We start from the raw sequence: 20,686 nt of genomic DNA, 5'->3' as shown, positions 1-20,686 counted from the left end.
GTATTGATAGCAATGTTGAATATTATTACACAGGAAAAAACAACTACATGTAAAATATGCTTCACCATATTTTCTAGTCTTTGGCTTAGAATGAAGTTGGTTTGGACATATATTCAGCGATGCTTCATCTCCTGCTTTGCGTTTCTGTGGGTGCGCCCAATTTCTGTGGGCACAAAGTGTTAAGTGTGAAACAGGGCAGATCTGTCGTGGTCCTGAGTCATTGACCCAGTGTTTTGAGTTTGTTGGTATTATTTTCCAGTTTCTGCTGTTTTGTATTTGTTCTTAGGGTTTGAGTTGTGTGTTTAGTGTTTCTATTGTCCCTACCTGTGTCTTTCCTCTGTGTTCTGTTCGTGTCCCCAAGTTGGTATTGTGAAACAGCCTGTGAGTTTCCTGTTTTACTTTGTAGGTTTGTGTCTCGTTATGCCCATTAGTTCCAGCTGTGTCCCCTCCTGTCTGCCTGTGCTCCTCGTCGCATCGTCTGTGTTACACTCACCTCTTCCAGGCTCGCACGCTCACTCCTCTTCAGCCACTCACCCTCACACCGTTACACTCTCATGCCAATCCAGCAACAGGCAATCCACACAGGGTCAGGGACGCGTCCAGGAAATCTAGGTACAGGAAAGAACAGGTCAGGAACTGTAATGAACAGTACTGAGAATCAACTCAATGATTTAGCACAAACTGAGAAGACTCAACAAATCACCAACCTGTGGCCTAGAGTGTCCTGGTGCCACGTGCACTTATGGACACTCTTATGTTCGAACATGGTGTTCATTATGGCCAAGCTGTGGTTTGCACAGAAGTTCAATAACAAAACACCACTCGGGTTCAGGTCCTGGGGTCCATTCCTCCCAATCACGCTCCTCCAGGTTTCACTGTTGTTGCCCACATGAGCATTTAAGTCTCCCAGTAGGACCCTCCAGTGTCCCACCCAGGGACTCCAAGAAGGCTGGGTACTCTGAACCCCAACCCGGAGGCACAGATAACAAACCCTCTCATCCACTGGGAGAAACCCCAACATACAGGCAGCAAGCTGAAGGGACACCAGGATACCCACCCCAGGCCGCCGCCTCTCACCAGGGGCAACTCCAGACTGAGACAGAGTCCAGCCCCTCTCCAGGAGGCTGGTTCCAGAGCCCAAGCCGTGTGTTGAGGTGAGCCTGACTATATCTAGCCGGTTCCTCTCAACCTCACGCACTAACTCAGGCTCCTTCCCCACCAGAGAGGTGACATTCAATGTCCCAATTGCCAGTCTTGGGGTTTGGTTCGCTCCGGGACGGCGCTCACAATGCACCCAACACACATTAGTTGGTATCAAATGAGCACAACTCATCATTAATCCCACTCCATGGTCCTTAGGGTGGCACAGTTGCTTCACTCTCTCCTCTTATTCCATTAGAAAGCATTCTGTATGTCCCTAATATAACTGAGAACTTCAATAAAATCTCTGAATCTAACAATATAAAAATGGCACTGAGTCTGTGTCTGCATTTGTGTGACATTAATGTTCCACTTTAAGTTGGAGGTTTTGACTCCCACTTTTAACTCCTTCTCTTGTGGACGATCATACAGCTGGCTTCTTGAAAGGGGGGTGGGTGGGGGGCACACTACAGCCAAACTACACAACAGGACAAATGAAAAGAACAATCACAACTTCTCCTGTATCAGTGTGTTGCAGTGATTGTTTAGTTTTACTATCACTCAGTGTTTCTCATCAAAGGCAGTGCAACTGTCTGTGACACTGTGGCACTCTGTCAAGATTGTTGCACATTTGTGTCTCCTTTATAAAGTCAAACAGGATTTTGAATTGTCTGACATTTGCACGGGAATCTGGAGGAGGGAGACGGGCCTTCTTCAGTTTCCTAAGAAACTGTAGTAACTCTAACTCTACTCTAAGAGAGAGATCCACTAATGCCTCGCACCAACACAAACTGGGTTCTGGAGTCAAAGAGCTGTTAGTGTTTACAAATCGAGCGCAGCGACAGGATTGTGTGTCAGAGACAGAATCTCAAAGATTTTTGTGGCCCTGATGAAGACCCAATTCTGGACATTCAAACTGTGTTATTAATGTTTTTAACATCTACAGATCATTATCCAGATATTTAATACAAATAAGCATGTCTTATTTTTGTGTTTTATAGATTTGAACTCACATCTCCTGTGTTTAGAAAACAGCAGAACTTTTGTAATTGGCCCAAAAAACCAACCATGTCTGTAAGCGCTGTTTTGAGCCTTTTAGCAAATCTTGCCCTAAACAGCCTGTTGCTGTTACAAAGTAGAGAAAACATAGTGGAGTCTAATTGTTGCACCGTGGAGCTCAGCTGAACTCAGTTCTGGGAGTTGAAATCAACAGAAAGTGTTTCATTTGACACTGAAACAGTTTCTTTTCCATCCATGAAGGAAGCTTTTGTATTTCACTCAGCAAAATATACAGTCTGGACTGCACAACATTTCAGACTGCATGTGATCTGTGCACAAAAACATGGAGCTTCATGGACACACGCAGGTCCTGCTCCACTTCCTGCTGTTGCCATGGCTTTACTCTCGTCTTGCATTCAGTCTAATTACAGCTTCTTATTCAAACTCTGCACGTCACTAATTCCTGGTCTCTCCTTGTTGAATACTTTTTATCTTCAGCTGTCCTTGAAATCATTGAAAATCATACATTTATGTCTATAAGACTTTGGACAGAAACAACTTTCTCTAACTTTGGTTCTGTAAATTACAACAATGAATTTGAAATGATACAACTCAGATGTAGTTTCAGCTTTAATTCAGTGGGTTGCATTAAAATGTGAGGAACTAAAGCATTTTTTAGAATTATCCTATGGAGCCCCGCAGGATGTGCTGTATCAAGCATGCACCGGGACGAAGGAAAGACGGGTGGACTTCCTGGTGGAGCTTGCAAGAGAGCTGGCTCACTCTCATGTAGCTGGGAAGAAGGCAAGAAAAGAACAGTTGCTTCGGACACAACCCTCCACACCGAGCCCTGGAAAAAGAGCCATGTGTCAGGTCAAACACAAATGCAAGAACAATCATGCCACTGTGCGATGTGTTCACTGCTACAGATACACATGTGGTAAATGCAGACTACAGATACCATGGCAGTGCCAGGATTGTGAGTGATTGCTGCAAATGTTGAAATGTACTCACTCACTTTTTCTTATTATTTGTAAATATGTGTACAAATGGTTGGTTTTTTTGTACTGTTTTTATCAATAAATCTCAGCAACAAAGGAAATACACCCACGTGTGTTGATTTCTCCCTAAGATGGCAAACTGAAACACAAGTTTCCTTGTGGCTCAGGAAACTAACCACTCCAAGTTGGTGACTTTTGGAGATTTAATTTCCTGGATGATTGAGAATGCATCAAGACGAACACAAAAGGAAGTTCACCGCTTTTAGCAGCTCCCCCCCAGACAAACAAAGAGGCAGTTGGCAGTTAGAAATCAGCAATCATTCACACACCCCCACTCCCCTCCAGAATTCTCAGGTAACAACCTAATTTACATATGAATGACTAGCCAATTTAGCTTCCACTTGGCTGAAGCTAAAGCCTAGCTAAAAGCCTACCAGCCATTTGGCAACTCAGCCCATCACACGTCCACGTCTCTCCTTGTTTCGTCTTTTATTATGAAAGGGTTGTGTTTCCATGTTCAGTGTGTTTCATGTTGCTTCCCCTGTGGTGTCAGGTTCATTTGTGTCAGCTGTGTTTCCACTTCCCTCCTTTCTCTTCTGTGTATTTAAGTCCGCTGTCTTCCTCTGGGCAGTGTTGGTGCGTTTTCCTCCGTTCACGTTATTCCGGGTTTCAGGTTATCTCCTGATTCTGTTTAGGTCCATGTTCATGTTCATGTTTTTTCATCAGAGTTTCTCGCATGCACCTCCTCGGATTCATGTTCATGTTTTTCTTGTCATAGTTGTCATAGTCATACCGAGTTATTCCCAGTGTAGGTTTTAGTTTTAGTTTCCGCCCCTGTTTGCTGGGCCTTGTTTTGTGTTCGTGTTTTTCAACCTAATAAATGGTTTGTTTTTTTGTTAAGATTCAGGTCCATCTCTCCCTTGTCTGCTTCCGGGTTCATATTGCAATCACATCAGCCACAGTGACAATAAACTTATTTTGATTTTTAACTTTCTTTATTTTTTCAACAATATTATGTATATATAAACATTTTGCATCTTACAATATAAAGCCTGGATCCTGCACATATTGCACTTTGAACTTGAACTGTGTTGTCTGTTTATTGGAGATTGTACTACTTGAATTCATTATCCTGGTGATATAACACATTAATTCTCCATTTGGAATCAATATAGTATATAATACAGTATCTGTCTATCCATCTATATAGCTATTGAATTGAACTGGAGTGAATGGAAGAGAATTAAATAATGGATTTCATGTTCATGTTTATCTATGTTGTAACAGTGACGACTTGAGACATCTGTTTGGCACTATATGAAGAGAATTAAATAAAATTTAAATAAAAATGATATTAACTGTATTTATACATTTTATATTTTTGGATGAGACACTGTCAGTGTGCTGTTATATAACTCAGGTATTTTTAAGGCCTGACTGGTGGCATTGGTGCCCATTGCTTTACTGTGCTGTTGGATGTGTATGTGGGCTATCCCTTGTACCTGACATTTGATTGGGCATCACTGTGTTGCTATGGTATGATCCTGGTAGTTGTTGTTAATAAAACAATAACAAATTCAAATTCAAACATTGCTGCATTCTTCTGTCACTGAGGATTCCAAACCTGCACTCAGTCTCCTCATTACTTTGGTATTGAACAGACAAACTTTGGAGCTCCTGCAAACTTTATTCACAAACTGCAAATATTTTACACAAATCTGCGACTGACAACAAGCACAGAGACTTCAAACAATCACTGAAGTAAGGACTGAAAGATTTACTTTAAAACAATAATGATTAAGACCTTTTTCGTGAGGTTGTTTTCCCTTGATTGCCAGCTGTTACTGTTTTATCTTCATATCTTTCATATTTGTCCACCTAAACAATGCTTTAATGATACAGTTTGAGAAGTTTGATATGAATTTATCCAACTGACTTGAAAATGAAACTGACAACTGTCCTGTAATCTTACACAGAGAAACCAAATCCTGCGTCTTTGCCTTGACAGACGCCTAAAATGGCTCGAGCTGTGGTAAGTTACCCTTCACTGTGTCTGTTTCTAAACATTAAATCGTGTGAATTTTTAAAGAAAAATCCAACAACAACAATAATAATATGTAACAGAGCAAAACGTCAGATGACTTAAATGTTCCTCTGCAACACAAAGTCAAAGTCTGCCTCCTCCACAGGCAAAGGAGAAGCTCCCACGCTCATCCAGTGCAGACCGTTGTGCTCTGGACAATGAAGTTCCCGCTTTCATGTTCCGACCTATCAGCGCACCTGCATGTGAGCTCCTAAGTCCACCACCTGCTGATGCCAGCTTTCAGTCGAAGGACACAGACAAGATCATGCATCCAGATTTGAAAAATGATCGTTCATCCCTGGATGATGACGTGACATTTTTCATGTGTCCTACTGATGTTCCTCTGCCTCCGAGACCTCCACCCACTGCAGAGTTAGGTCTCTGCAGAAAGCGCAGATATTCTACTGCTTTTTCTGTTAATGATGAAGAGGAACATTTGATGCCCAAACGCATGAGGCTGATGAGTTGGGATGTCTCTAAGTCTCCAGCTGCTGAGAAGGAGTATGTTTGCTTTACTTGTCCTGAAGACAAGAGGTCTGAGTTACCTCTCAGCTCCCTCCAAGGCCATCCACCATCACAGGTCAATAATAATGACACTGACCAGTGTACCATTCTGCTGCCTCCTGAAATCCCAGTGCCTCCACCCACTGCAGAGGTAGGTCTCTGCAGAAAGCGCAGATATTCTACTGCTTTTTCTGTGGAGGATGAAGAGGAACATTTGATGCCCAAACGCATGAGGCTGATGAGTTCTGATGTTCCAGTTTCTTCAAATCCTCCACCTGCTGATGCCAGCTTCCATGCAAAGGACACAGACAAGATCATTAATCCAGATTTGAAAAATGATCATGCATCCCTGGATGATGAAGTGACATTTTTCATGTGTCCTAGCGATGTTCCTCTGCCTCCGAGACCTCCACCCACTGCAGAGGTAGGTCTCTGCAGAAAGCGCAGATATTCTACTGCTTTTTCTGTTAATGATGAAGAGGAACATTTGATGCCCAAACGCATGAGGCTGATGAGTTGGGATGTCTCTAAGTCTCCAGCTGCTGAGAAGGAGTATGTTTGCTTTACGTGTCCTGAAGACAAGAGGTCTGAGTTACCTCTCAGCTCCCTCCAAGGCCATCCACCATCACAGGTCAATAATAATGACACTGACCAGTGTACCATTCTGCTGCCTCCTGAAATCCCAGTACCTCCAAGTCCTGCCCCTGTTGGAGTTCTAGAAACTGTTGATTTTGCTTTTGTTGATAATTAAATACATGTTTGTGGTAATAAATACATTTTTGAGCAAATACATGTTGAGATGATTTGGTTGCTTATGATGGTTATAATTATCCAAACAGTATTATTCCTAATAAGATCTTTACTTTTTATACTTATTTTCTCCATGACCTATTTCGATGTCTATTTTGAAGATCCACTCATATCATGACAGTATGCTTATTCTCAGTAGAGTGTATAGCCACATGTGAACAAATAATAAATTAAAGTCACTCATTAACAACTTACCACATACGCCGGAGCTGAATTCAAGATGTAAGCAGACGTTTCACAGATATCTTGGTTGTCTTTCCATTTCCTACACTAACAGTATCCTGAGAATTGGCTTATAGAGCTGATATAAAGGTGAAATTTGATGACTTAATCGAAGCATCATCAGCTTAAATGCAAATGAATCCACTGTACTTGAGGTAACCTAACACTGACCATGAACGCCACAATCACTGTGCGCCAGTCCAACACAGTGCTTTACTGTGAACTCACCACAGTACTGCAAACTAAAGTGTTTATCTTCCAGTCCAATCCAATCCATCTTTATTGAGAAAGCACTTTAAAAAACCCAGGACAAAACCAAAGTGCTGTACAGTAAATGAGTTAAGAACAATAGAATAAAACATAACAGTAAAAAAATAAAACACATAATACATAAAAAATGTAAACAGCCCTATATTTCAAAACAAGATAAAACAGCAAAAATAAACTAAAAAACTCAAACTAAAAACCAACATCTTACAAGGTGTCAAAGGTCAGGGTGAAGAGATGAGTTTTCAGGAGTGATTTAAGAACAGGCAGAGAAGAAGCCTGTCTAATCTCTAAAGGCAGATCGTGTCACAGTTTCAGAGATGCTGCAGCAAAAGCACGATGTCCTCTAAGTTTACGCTCAGTCCTGGGAACATTCAGGAACAGCTGATCAGCTGACCTGAGACAGCGGGTGGGTTTATAAGACTGTGGCAGCTCAGAGAGTTAAGATGCAGCTAGGTCATGGAGAGCTTTAAGAGACATTAATACCAAAAAGCTGCTAACATGATGTTGTATTTTATTTACATGTCTGTTTTAGCACTTTAACATTTGCATCTGTCTAACTGGCTAACCATGCAAGACTATTGTAAGCATTGCTCTGTAATAGTGCGACATTTTGGACCCCAGGAGGTCCTTCTGTATCTGCACGATGTTTGACCTGCAGTCTTTATAGCCGCCTATGTATATTCTTTTAAACCTTTTTATTGTTTTTAAATGATAGTTACGGACCAAATGTTAAACTATATAGTTGAATATATAGTTAAAGTGTTTCTCTAGATACAGAGAAAGGTTTTACATCAAAAGGTCATCTGTCTGCATATAAAACAGAAGCTTATCCTTTTCAGGGTCGCGGGGGGCGCTGGAGCCTATCCCAGCTGTCATAGGGCGAAAGGCGGGGTACACCCTGGACAGGTCGCCAGTCTGTCGCAGGGCTAACACATAGGGACAGACAACCATTCGCACTCACATTCACTCGCACATTCACACCTAGTGGCAATTTGGATTATCCAATTAATCTATCCCCACAAGCTGCATGTCTTTGCATGTTTGTGGAAATGTGCATTAAAATTAAAATAAAGATGCTGGTGTCTGACGTTACTGACTTCCCAATTGTGTGGCTTCTGGTGTGGCCTTCACAATTCAATTTTCAATTCAATTTTATTTGCACAGCGACAAATCACAACAATATAAAGTCACCTCAAGGCGCTTTATATTGTAAGGCAGACCCTACAATAATACATACAGAGAAAAAGCCCAACAATCATATGACTCCCTATGAGTGAGCAGTCTGGAGACAGTGGGAAGGAAAAACTCCCTTTTAACAGGAAGAAACCTCCAGCAGAACCAGGCTCAGGGAGGGGCGGGGCCATCTGCTGCGACTGGTTGGGATGAGAGAAGGAAGACAGGATAAAGACACGCTGTGGAAGAGAGACAGAGGTTAATAACAGGTATGATTCAATGCAGAGAGCTGCATTAACACACAGTGAGCGAGAAAGGTGACTGAAGGAGAAATACGCATTGCATCATGGGAATCCCTCAGCCACATACACCTGTTGCACTACACAACAAATACAAGCATGTCAGTTTTATTCATTTTATGCTCATCTTCGTACAAATTTTAAAGGTAATGCAGTCAAAACTTTGTAAGTATCTGAGTGATTGGATGAAGCGGTTTGATGACGTAACACGCTATTTTAGTTTAAAATGCTTATAATGTTATGATAAATGGTAGTTTTGTTGTTACTTTTACAATATTATCCATCCTTCAGCTTCAGCGAACATGACAGTTAGCAGTGTAATAATTCCTCTGTGATAAAGAAAAATTAGCTTGTTTTCTTTTTGTGTGGGAGCTCGCACAGTGTTTCAACTTTACAGCCTTTTAATATGAAAGTCCTGTCAGTACACTTCCTTTTTACATCATTTCACACTTGCCCCGTGAAGGGCAACAGTCTGACGTCTGCTTAGCCAGGAAAGCTTCAGCTTGTTTCTTTCCGCACATCTTCCTCTTCACTGTCGGTGGCTCACAGACATGTTAACAAGCATGGACGTATCAAAACTTTGCTTGATTTTGCTGTTACCACTAGCTGTGTCCCATGATGCTGAAGGTAATACAAGGAAACTATTTTCATTATGCATTATTAATATTTTTAAATTTATAACCTCCTTGCTTTTAGTTTAAACTAAACACATTATTATGGGATTAAAAAGATGGTTTAACATTCACAAAATATAGAAACTAAAGTCCTCTCTGACACAGGCTGAATCTTGTATTTACCGTATTTTGCTGTCCCTGTTTACAGAGACTGTTGTGAAGACAGTCAGGAGAGAACACGATGTCACTCGGATTTGCAACAAGGAAAGTCAGACTACTATTGTTTTGATTATCTGTAAGATCAAAAGACAGAGGGACACAGGAGGAGAGTGTCATCTGCTGTATCGACACGGAGAGAACGTTACTCAGGAATGTGACCCCAGGTTCTCAATAACAAAAGAAAATCAGACTGCCTTTCTGGAGCTGACCAGTTTAACACCAGCTGATAGTGGGAACTTCACCTGTGAGTGTACAAACACTGAAGGGACATATATTGTCCATATCAGTGTCACTGTGGAAGGTAAATGCATTTTGGTTTCTTTATCTGACACAGTTATTCAGCACTGTGTTAGCATTGTATTGACCTGCTTATGTGTTTTTTATTCTTGTAATTTGTTCATTTCTTTTCTTCTTATTTTCACTGACAGCAGTTTAAATACTCTCACTGACTCATTTATCAGGTACATCTTTGAACCGAGTTGGACCACCTTCAGCCATCAAACATGTCTTCATTTTTTGTGGCACAACAAGGCGCTAAAAACATTCCTCAAAGATTCTCAAGACATATTGAAATTACATCATCACACAGTTGCTGCAGATTCGTCAGCTGCTCTTACTTGAAGCAAACTTTCCGTTCCACCACATCCCAAAGGTGCTCTGCTGGATTGAGATCTGGTGACTGCGCAGGCCGTACATGATTTGAGCGCCGTGACATGGTGTGGTATCCTGCTGGAAGCAGCCATCAGACGATGGGTATTTTTTGGGCATAAAGACATGAATGTGGTCAGCAACAACCTTCAGGCAGGCTGTGGTGTTTAAATGATGCTCAGTGGTTACTACAGGGTCCAAAGTTTGCAAAGAAAATCCCCCACAGAGCATTACACCACCAGCAGTCTGAACTGTTAGAAATCAACTCATCGGGCAAGGCATCGTTTTTTTAGTCTTCTGTTGTCCAGACTTGCAAACTGTAGCCTCAGCTTGCTGTTGTTAGAGGACAGCAGTGATATCCAGTGTGGTCCGCTCTGCCTCAAGGTTTGATGTGTAAACAGCATTTTTACCCAGAGAATCACAGCTCACTGGATATTTTCTATTTTTCAGACCATTGTCTGTGAACAGAGATGATTGTGTGGGAAAATCCCAGCAGATCAGCAGTTTGTGAAGCACTGGGACCAGTAACATGTGCCATGTTGCTCTGTTTGAGCATTGATTTGCTGACATTTTATTATTTTATTAACCTTTATTTAACCAGGAAGATGAAGCTGACATGTGATTGACAAATGAAATGAACACTGAAATATTTGTGTTACACCCTGAACAAGTATACCTCATAAAGTGGCCAGTGAATGTATATAAGCAGCTGGACCAATTTCAGTTCATAGTAATATTCAGAAAAGATGCAAAATAAGAAGAAGACAAAAGAAAAGAGCACAGTGACAATATTTAAAGCTCTGTGGTTATAAAACTGGGGTTTCATTACTTCACTCAGAGTTTCAGTAGACGTAAACTGTGTTTGATTTGTGTTTTGATTTCCAGGAAATGAAAGTAAATGATTTTACTGACAAATGCATCTTTTCAATGATTTAGACACAAACGAGGCCCACACTTCAGCAGACAAATCTTTTTCCGTTTATCTGCCCGGTGTTGTGATCATCTTTATAACTGGAGTTATCGTGGGATTTATCTACTGGAGGAAAAGTAATGGGTGAGACTATTTTTGCTGCAGTAATTCAAAGATGATATAGATGTAGAGAAAGTAAAAGGAAACATCACATTTCAATAAATGAGAATTCGGTGTATGTTAAACATCATGTCTAGAATGAACACTTTTTATCCTTCCAAAAATAATTATCATTATTAAGAGAGAAGATAATATAAATGTAGATGTTCTTACTTGATTTTTCTCTGTTTGAATGTGAATAGTGTTACACTAATGCTGACATCCTTTCTTATCAACGTGGCTGCTTAAGGTCAGGAACATCTGGAGTGTCTGTACCTGAAAATCCCAACGGTTTGGTGAGCAATTTATTGCTACGATCTACAGCAGCTAGTTAAAAGTTTGCCAGTAAACATAAAACATGTACATTTATGTTTTAGGATGTTAACTACTTATATAGATAATTACAGATTAGTGTTATAATACTATTAGTGCCAACTTCAGTGTCCTTTATTTTGTGAAGAAGCTCTTACAGAAATGAGCAGAAACATTAAATAATCCAGGCAACAGATGGAGAGATTTAAAGATCAATAGAGTGTGTGGGTAGACCGGGTTGAACTTGATTAATACCTAAAATATTTCACTTTTCTAAAGGATGACGATGAGCCAGATCAGCCCTATACAAACCTTCAGCAGCCATCGAGTGATTCCTACCAGACTATCATCTCAGTGAACCATCAACTAGACAACAAGACACGCTCAGCAAGAAGCACAGGAACTGTGGGAGTGGATAATAAAGCTCTATGAAACATTTTAAAGTATATAAAACTTTAGGTGACATACTAATATAATAATATTCATATATTATAATAAACGTCCATCTTTTCACACTGGATAGTTGTTTCCCAGTAATGGAGACCATTCAGTCATAATACTCCAACTCAGGCTCTCAGATTTAATACAATACAAACACAATAAACTGTGGCAAACATGACTCTTTGTATCAGACTAGTTTTGTTTTTGAACAAACATCTCATCATAATTTGAACACAATGTCCATCCAGATAAACAGAGAGATCAGTCTGGCTTAAACAATGTTGGTGGTTTACCTTCTACTGTCCTTCCACTTTTATGCACTTCTATTTTAGACATAGTAAAAGTTTCAGTGTAGACACAAGAGGTGAAATAAGGAGGGTGCAAGTCTTCCTGCTTTCACTATAGTCTACCTCACACTGTCAGCCACAGTTACTTCCTCACCAGCATGACTGCACGGAAACTCTGCTTTCTCCTGCTTCTGCTTGTGGTTTTTAGCAGTGAAGGTAAATATATATAATTAAAAAAGAAAAGCTGTAAAGCCAGGTGTTTAAGAAGAAAGCTTTAGTTAGGTTAGTGAAATAATATATGTGATTGATTTTCCCACAACAACAAATATATAGAAACTATAATCCCGATTTTGTTTCATTTTAACTGGAACAATTTATAGAGACTCTTGTGAAGACAATTGGAAAGAAACCCGATTCCACTCAAATATGCAGCAAAACAACTCTGAATATTACTGTGATGATACTGTGTGAGATCAGCACAGAGAGGAGCCGAGGAGAACAGCGTCGTCTGCTCTATCGTTACGACCGAGGCTTTATTCATGGCTGTGACTCCAGGTTCACACTGATCAAAGAAAATGAGACTGTGTTTCTCCACCTGCTCAACTTAACATCTGAAGACAGTGGGAACTACACCTGTGAGTGTGGATTTCGTGGTGGATTGTATGTTCTCCATCTCAGTGTGACTGTGAGAGGTAAAAACATTTTCTATTTATACCCACACCGCAGATTCAAGGTGGATGTTTGGAACTGCGTTAACACTTTCTTTTCTGTCATACATGGTTTGAGGTCGTCATTCCCGCCTGCAGCGGATTAATGAAAGGTTTCAGTCAGGAGATGAACATCTGGAATGTTTTTAAGCTCTTCTTCTGGCTAATTTGTTTAAAATTTCATTATAAAACTGCTCCAATCACAACTTTGGTGTTATTTCATCAGTGAAATGTTTGAATGATGCAATTGTAACTCTAATGTAATGAAAAGATAAACATGTTTTCCACTTTAATATAACAGGCTAATGCAAATTTCGTGACTTTTCATGTTTTCAAAATGAAGTTTTTTTGTGTGTGTGGCAACATTCAACAGACGATGGAGATTCTTCTGGCATGAAGTTCATGGCTACAGTTCCCATCATTTCTGCTGCTGCTTCACTCATCAGTGTGGCTGTGATAACCTGTGGTTACAGCCTGAGGAGAAATCCTCGCAGGTGAAAACTTTTACTGACGCACTTAAACTCATGAAATGACCCTTTGAAATCACTTGAGCACATTACTGCATACAGCAGCCACTGTGGTGTTCAAAGTATCTCATAGGTTCTTTTCAAACACCACACATTAGTTGTAGACATAGCTAGTCTTGTTTTTGAGGTATTTTTCACCCCATGACCTCTGATGTTTTTATCCTAACAGAGAAAACAGATCAGGTCTAACTAACTTAACAGGATCTGAAACTCGCCAGATGTTTGTGAGTTTTCCATAGTTCTGTTTTACACTTAATTGTGCCGAGGCTGCAGTGCATTATGTCTGTTTTTAAGCTGCCCTTTAATTAAATGTAAATGACAGTGTAAATTGTTGTTTAGGACAAAGAGGACCGCTACATGAGCCTTCATCGGCAAAACATCGATGTCTACCAAACTATCTCCTCCGGTCGCCTTCATCATGATGCTGAGGCCACTGCATGTCACAGTCATGTACAATAATAATCAGAGATGGAGTTTTTACCCTGACTACGTGATCTATAAAACTATGATGCTAGACATGCTATCTATAAAAGACACTGACATTTTAACTTGCCAGCATCATGTGTACTGTTAGTTTGTTTTGCACTGAAAAAAGAGAAAAATATTAACGTCCAGTAAAACTTGTAATTATGTTGTGAATGAATTGCCTGAATTCATGGCTTTTAACACCATTTAATTTCTGTTTTTTATCTGGTTTGAACGTTGAAAATCCTGCCACTTGGCTCTGTGGCCTCTGCCACCATTATGGTTTTTGCTATACTGGTCCACTTGATAGTCATATTTGATGATGATTTTACTTTATTTTGAGTCATTAGAATCAGAACGGGGGTCAGGAAAGAAGAAAAAAGATAAGCTGGGGAGAAAGTTAACAGAAGAAGAGGGAAAAATAGAGAAGAAGAGAAATAGATGGAGAGGAAGAGAGAAAAAATACTGAAAATCTATTTCATCATCTGCTGAAAAACACAAGGAAAAACCAACACAGTGGGGAACCCACAGCAACAACCAATAATATGCAGTAAGTAGGCTAGTAAGTAGTAGTAAATAATAGATATTAAATGTTACTGAGCAGTAAATGGGCCCAGAGGGCCGAGACCTGAGGGCACCCCACCCGCAGCACAGGCCCAACAGAGCCAGGGGGCCGGGCCCCACCGAGCAGCCGCCCAGAGTGAGCCACTAAACACAGAGAACCACTAATGCACTGTGGGTGGGGGCACCAGCTACTGGCAGGAAGTGTGGTGGGGGGAAATAATACGTGACTATTTTTATGTGGAGTGGAATTAAACTGCCATAGAATATGCTTGTGGTGGATTTGACTCAACACAAGCGTATTGTCAAAGTGTTCTTTGGCATGCATCGAGACAGTTTCTCAGATACTGAAGTGACTTGAGCAGAGCCAGTTAAAGCCTACTGTGCTTGAGTGGGCAGCTCAAGTTTCCACGTGGAAGGTTTAGTGAGACAAAGACAGGAAGTTAAAGCTGCTGACTAATAATCTGCAGGTTCCTGATTTGAGTCTCTGTTAAGAGGATGGTGTCTCTGAGATAATTGCTTTTGTGCATCGATAAATAAACAGGGAAATAAATGAATAGAAAAAAGCATCCGAGCGGATGTGCACCGATGGTGTGCCCACTGGTCTTAAAGTGCCTTTGCGCCCCTTACCATTTATGGAGGTCCCATTTGGGCACATTGGCATGGACCTATAGTGTACATGGATATTGCTTTGTATTAGTTCTGGTATATTATACAACACAATAACATGATGCAGTGCTGCTGTGCACCATTTCTGCAAAGAGTGTGGTGCAAGCAAGGAAGATAAGATAACTCTTGCACAGTCATACCTAGTGCAATAATACAACAAAATTGGAAACTGTCCCACCATAACACAATCATTTAGATACAATATTGGACTTTGTTTACATGTAACTGCACAAATAGAATTTAGAAATGTAATTATTGACAAGAGTGAACAACCACTTATAATGTAATCTACAGCTGTGACCAAACAGCTAGATAGAGAATCAGAAGTGTTGTTTTCTACAAAGTTTGCTGTCTCAGTGAGAGTCATATGTCATATCATTTCAAACAGTGGCGATCCAGAAATGTTGTACAAACGAGTAAGACTAACTACAGACTTTAGCCAAAGTTGTTAAGTTAGCTAAAGAGTTGGGATTGTGTGTAAGGCATAAATAAACCTAAAATGCAATGTTTTGGACGTTCTTTGGCACATTTCCCTGCTGTAGGGGTCTCTGCAAGCATACGGAGCTCTGAGAGGGAACAAGATGACAACGAGGAATTCTACTGGAAACAGTCGATCATGTCTGTCAAAGCTGAATTCAGGGCAAACTAGGCTAAATTAGTGTTTTTAGCTAACAGCTACAGTAAGCATAAAAGTGACTGTTGGGCTATTATTTGTTAACAGGGGCGATTTTAGCCCATTTTTGGGTGCTTTGGTTCATTTTTGGGGTGCTTTGGTTCATTTTTGGGGTGCTTTGGTTCATTTTTGGGGTGCTTTGGTTCATTTTTGGGGTGCTTTGGTTCATTTTTGGGGGTGCTTCAGCACTCACTTACTTTTTTTTGACAATATTTCCTGTTTGTGTGACACACTACTAAAAATATAAAAGGCAGAACTTGGTTGAGAGGTAACATTTTAACAACAAAAGTATCCATAATATTTTTTAATATTTTGTAATAATTTATTTGTAATAATTTATTCTGTTTCAGGAGTGTTTTTATGCATCTGTATTATATTATACAAACACATTAAAAGTGAATCTCTGTCCAAAATATGCACTCAGTTTACTTCTTACTCACTGTGAGCATCATTCATTATTCTCCTCCAGTAATTAAGGTTAGGATATGTATTTTTTTTATTCCAATCCATTCTTCTTTGGCAGCATTTAAATAACCTTGATCAGAATTGATGGTTTTGTTACAGACTTTTCAAAAAAGTGTTTTGCTTTTCTTTCACAAATGTGGGATTAAATTGTTAAAAAGTACAAAACAGTGATGGCATGTTTTGTGACGAGGACCCAGGCACAGAGAGACTTGATGGATTTAAGAATCTTTTGATTTAATAAAGAAATTTGCAGACTTGCACAGAGATGGTAAAATTATGATGACTGATAAAGGAGGCGAAGACAACAGACGATGAGGACAGGGAGGATGCAGGGACAGAGACGGGGAAGAAGTCTCATTGTGACGAGTAAAGTGTATCTTGGCTGGCTGGGCAGCTCTCTGGGTGCTCAGCCCCCCGAAGCTCTGATCCTAGAATCCTCCCTGAATTGTGTTAATACAGTATGTCAAAATGAAAGCATAACTGTACAGGGTGGGCCAGTTATATGGATACACCGTAATAACATGGGAATGGTTGGTGATGTTAAAGTCCTGTTTGTGGCACATTAGTATATGTGAGGGGGCAAACTCCTCAAGTTCGGTGGTGACCATGGTGACCATTTAGAAGTCGGCCATCTGATACCAAATGATACCAAACAAGGCAAAGTAAATAATTTTTAAAGGTAAATGTAGAGGAAACATCAAACGTTGTCACGGCTGGGGCAGCAGTCGTGTGGTGGAGTGAATGAGGACCAAGATGCAGACGGCGGTGGAGATGCGAGTGGAGATTTATTTACAGTGAAAATAACAAAGGTGAGGGAAGAAGTGAACATCAACCTAAACTGGGAAGAACTAACAGACAAAGCAGAAAACATGAGGGCAGCAGGGAAACACAGAGATGACACGAAGAAGGAAGAGAGACGTGGAGAAACACCGATGGACACGGAGACTTTTCACCTGTTCCTTTTGTTTGAAGTGGCCGAACTTGGCCACAGTAGGACGTGGTCTCCCGGTCGCAGCCCGCATGGGGCCGATGCGATGCACTCTATCAAAGGCCATGTTCTTCACCGTGTCCTCCAGCAGCTTCAGGTGGGTTTTGATGAAGGTTTTGCACTCTGAGCCTTCTTCATCACAAGATCCTGGAAGCACTGATCAATGTAATCTTGGAGAGCCTCTAAACTCTCCCCGTTGTTCTCCAGGGTTTTGGAGATGATTTAAACAAATATTGTTAGTTAGAAGACTATTGATAAGTGTATTTGGTAATACTGAAGCTTAAAGGAATTTGTTCAATTCTAAACTACCATTCGCTTTAATTTTCCGCCAAAATCTCCGCGTCTGACGTCAGTTACAACATGAGTCGCTTACCTCTGTCACTCTGAAGTCACATTGAGTTTTCCTCACTGACTGTTTTAGACAGGATTGTGGGAGCAACACAAAAAGCAGCTTCAGCTGGAAACACACAGTTTAGTGTCTTTGCTGCTCGCTTTAAGTCACAATAAACAGGAAACTCATTGTGTCTCATGTCAGAATCACTCATATACAGGACAGGAAGAGGCGGAGCTTATTTCCTGCAGGGAGCGGTTAGCAGTCTGTGTCTTTCTCATTTCTGACTCCTAAAGAGCTGAAAAACACAGGCTGTTATTGGCTGGCTGACACTGGGATTAATGTCCTTGAAGCCAGCAGTCTTTAATGTCCAGGTTCAGAACGGGCAGGTGAAAAACAGTCCTTTATGTCCTCTGATGTTCAATAAACTGTCCTGATTACTGAGGGAGCAGAGAAAGTGTCTCCATCACTCACCACAGCTGGATGCTCTGAAATCCTGGAATCCAGCTGTGGAGAGGAGCGCCGGCGGCGTGGACGCAGTTTAGTAATCAGGGAACGGGAGACAGGAGGGAAACACAGCTGGGACCAATTACACACACGAGACAGGAAACAGTAACACAGGACTGTCAAAGTAAAACAGGAAATATAACACAGAGTCCAAAGTAAGGAGACGTGGGACACAGTGAAGACACAGAAACAGAAACCAGAACTATAATCACAAAACAAACTCAGAAACATAAAGAGTGAATCAGCTGATTCAGTGTTTGTGACAAAAACATGGATCCTGGTTAATAACTTTTATTTGTTTGTTTCTGTATTATTTTGTGTATCGTTCTTATGAGCTGTTGTTTTTTCAGTGAAATATTATTTCATTGTTTTAAGCTTTTTGTTGACTTTGAAGTGCTTAAGTTGATATTTTTGAACATTTAATTTGTTCGATTATTGTCGAGTCGATAAAACTGTCAAACGCACAGCTGCTTCCAGCACGGCCGGAGGAGAGGTGGCCGAGCAGACGCACAACACACACAGCTCACAGGTTTGCATTTCTAGATATTGCAGATGTTGCAGAAATTGAGAGTAAAGAACTCAGAGATCCAGCGCTGTCTCCTGCCCCTTATTTATACACCACAACACAACGACAGGCGTAACTCACACAAACGGGTAACATGAGGCTCAGATGCTTTGGACGTGTTCACATATACTGGACACAGAATGATGAAGATGGAGCTGCAGGAAGAAGGAAAAGAGGAAAAACACAGAAAAGATTCACAGATGTGGTGAAAAAGGACACGACAGCTTCTGTTTGTTAGTTTGGTTTTTCTTTATTTGGTAAAGATTCAGAAATAAAGAGAAGATCACATGTTTGAATATTATATTAACGTTCTGTAATTACAACAAGTTGTAAAATCTTTCCAGAGTCAGACAGAGACTGTGCAGAGACTGTAGAAGGACAGAGCAGCAGCAGAGCAGTCCAGATACACTGATGATCCTCTGTCAGATCCAGAGGGACACACAGGGCTGATGCTGGACTCTACATTGTGTCTGACAGTGGAGCTGTTCTCAGAGCAGTTCACTCTGCAGCACTGACAGTCATCTGCACTTCATTCCTCTGTCAGTCACTGCTGGATGAAGCTCTCCTCTCCACCTCCCAGTAACATGGCCCAGTCAGAGCGTCTCTACTAGAGATGGCACGATACCACTTTTTTATGTCCGATACCGATACCGATATTATAAATTTGGATATCTGCCGATACCGATATGAATCCAATATAGTGTTTTTTAATCAACAAAACTGTTTTTTAAATATCTTGCTGCATTTTGTATAAGTTCATACTCAAGTTTAAAACAACAACTACACTAAAGCTATTCTGTTATACCTGTATACATAAAAAATATTTCATAGTTCAGCAATACTGATCAATCTAATAAACATAAACCTACACCATCCTCCCTATTCTGGTATTTTAAAGAGTACTTAGCGTAAATATTAAGCAACCTAACTAATAGGGTTCCAACTCCCAGCAACAACAAAAATAAATAAATAAAAAATAGGGAACCACCCCTCACGCGCCACCTCATGATGCTTAATCAACGTAATCAACCTTAATTTGATGCAGTGTGAAAAAAAATGCACAGAAATCAATTATTTTTCAAGAAATATTAAATAGATTCAACATCTTTCTTCAACAAAATTGCAGACTGCACAGATGGTACCTTCCCAAAGGAAAAAGTACTATAGCTTACTAGGGTATATATATTAGACTTAATAGTCACTATATACAGTAATGGACTTCTATTTATTTTGCATCAAATTAAAACTTTGGGTGTCAGATAATTATTTATTAAAAGCTCGACATTTTAAATGAGAATAAGAAAGAAAAGTATGTCTTTGTGCCCCCTTTTCCCTGTTAATGCCCTATCGGCCCCCCTGGCTAAACTTTGCTAGATCCGCCCCTGCACAGTTACCAGCCGTCAGCTGTAGAAAAAGATCCTGGTGTAGAAATTAATATTAAATAAATTCTAACAACAGCTTATCAAGCTTAAACGTTCTGCTGTTGTTCAGCCGCTGGTTTCCTCTTTCTGGCGCAAAGTGGACCAAAAACAAACAAGTGAGGCGGACTCGCGACAGAAAAGCCGATCAGCTGATCATTTAAGCAGTTTCATGATTGAAGTAGCAGCGAGAGCGAGAGGCAGTCGCTCGTTAAGCTTAACGCAGGAATGCTTTACAAACATTCAGAGATGGACTTACACACTTGCTTTACTTCTCTCGGGGATAACTTTGTCGGAGATGAAATGCCGGGTTGCTAGCGAAGCTCCAAATGCTATCCAGACCACCGACAGGTCCTACATGCCACAGCCGCTCTATCACGTGATGCATACTGCTCCGACTGCTAACGTTCTGAGGTGAGTTACGGCGTGTTGCAAGTTTTGCGAGGTGCTTTCATGATATTTAATGGATCGGATTACATTTTTTATTTTTCTCCGATATCCGATCCAGTAATTTAGGTCAGTATCGGACCGATACCGATACGTAATATCGGATCAGTCCATCTCTAGTCTCTACACACAAGCTGCTGCTGCTTCAACCTCTCTGGATCATCAGGACACAGCTGCTCCTCTCTCAGCACACACACCGTCCTGTTTACCATCATCACCTCCACCTGCAGAGAGAAGGAGGAAGAGCAGAGGAGATAAACGAGTGTTTCCAG

General features: G+C 40.7%; 1 protein-coding gene across 1 annotated transcript in view; it reads right to left on the bottom strand.

Moving 5' to 3' along the window:
- LOC309701484 (NACHT, LRR and PYD domains-containing protein 12-like) overlaps positions 1–20,686 on the bottom strand; it is a 1,104,110-nt gene that overhangs the window by 426,573 nt on the left and 656,851 nt on the right. The gene's annotated exons all lie outside the window — the stretch shown is intronic.

The sequence above is a fragment of the Aulonocara stuartgranti genome (assembly GCF_965226115.1).
Source record: "Aulonocara stuartgranti genome assembly, chromosome: 23".
NCBI lineage: Eukaryota > Metazoa > Chordata > Actinopteri > Cichliformes > Cichlidae > Aulonocara > Aulonocara stuartgranti.
This window is presented reverse-complemented; position numbering and strand designations above follow the sequence as displayed.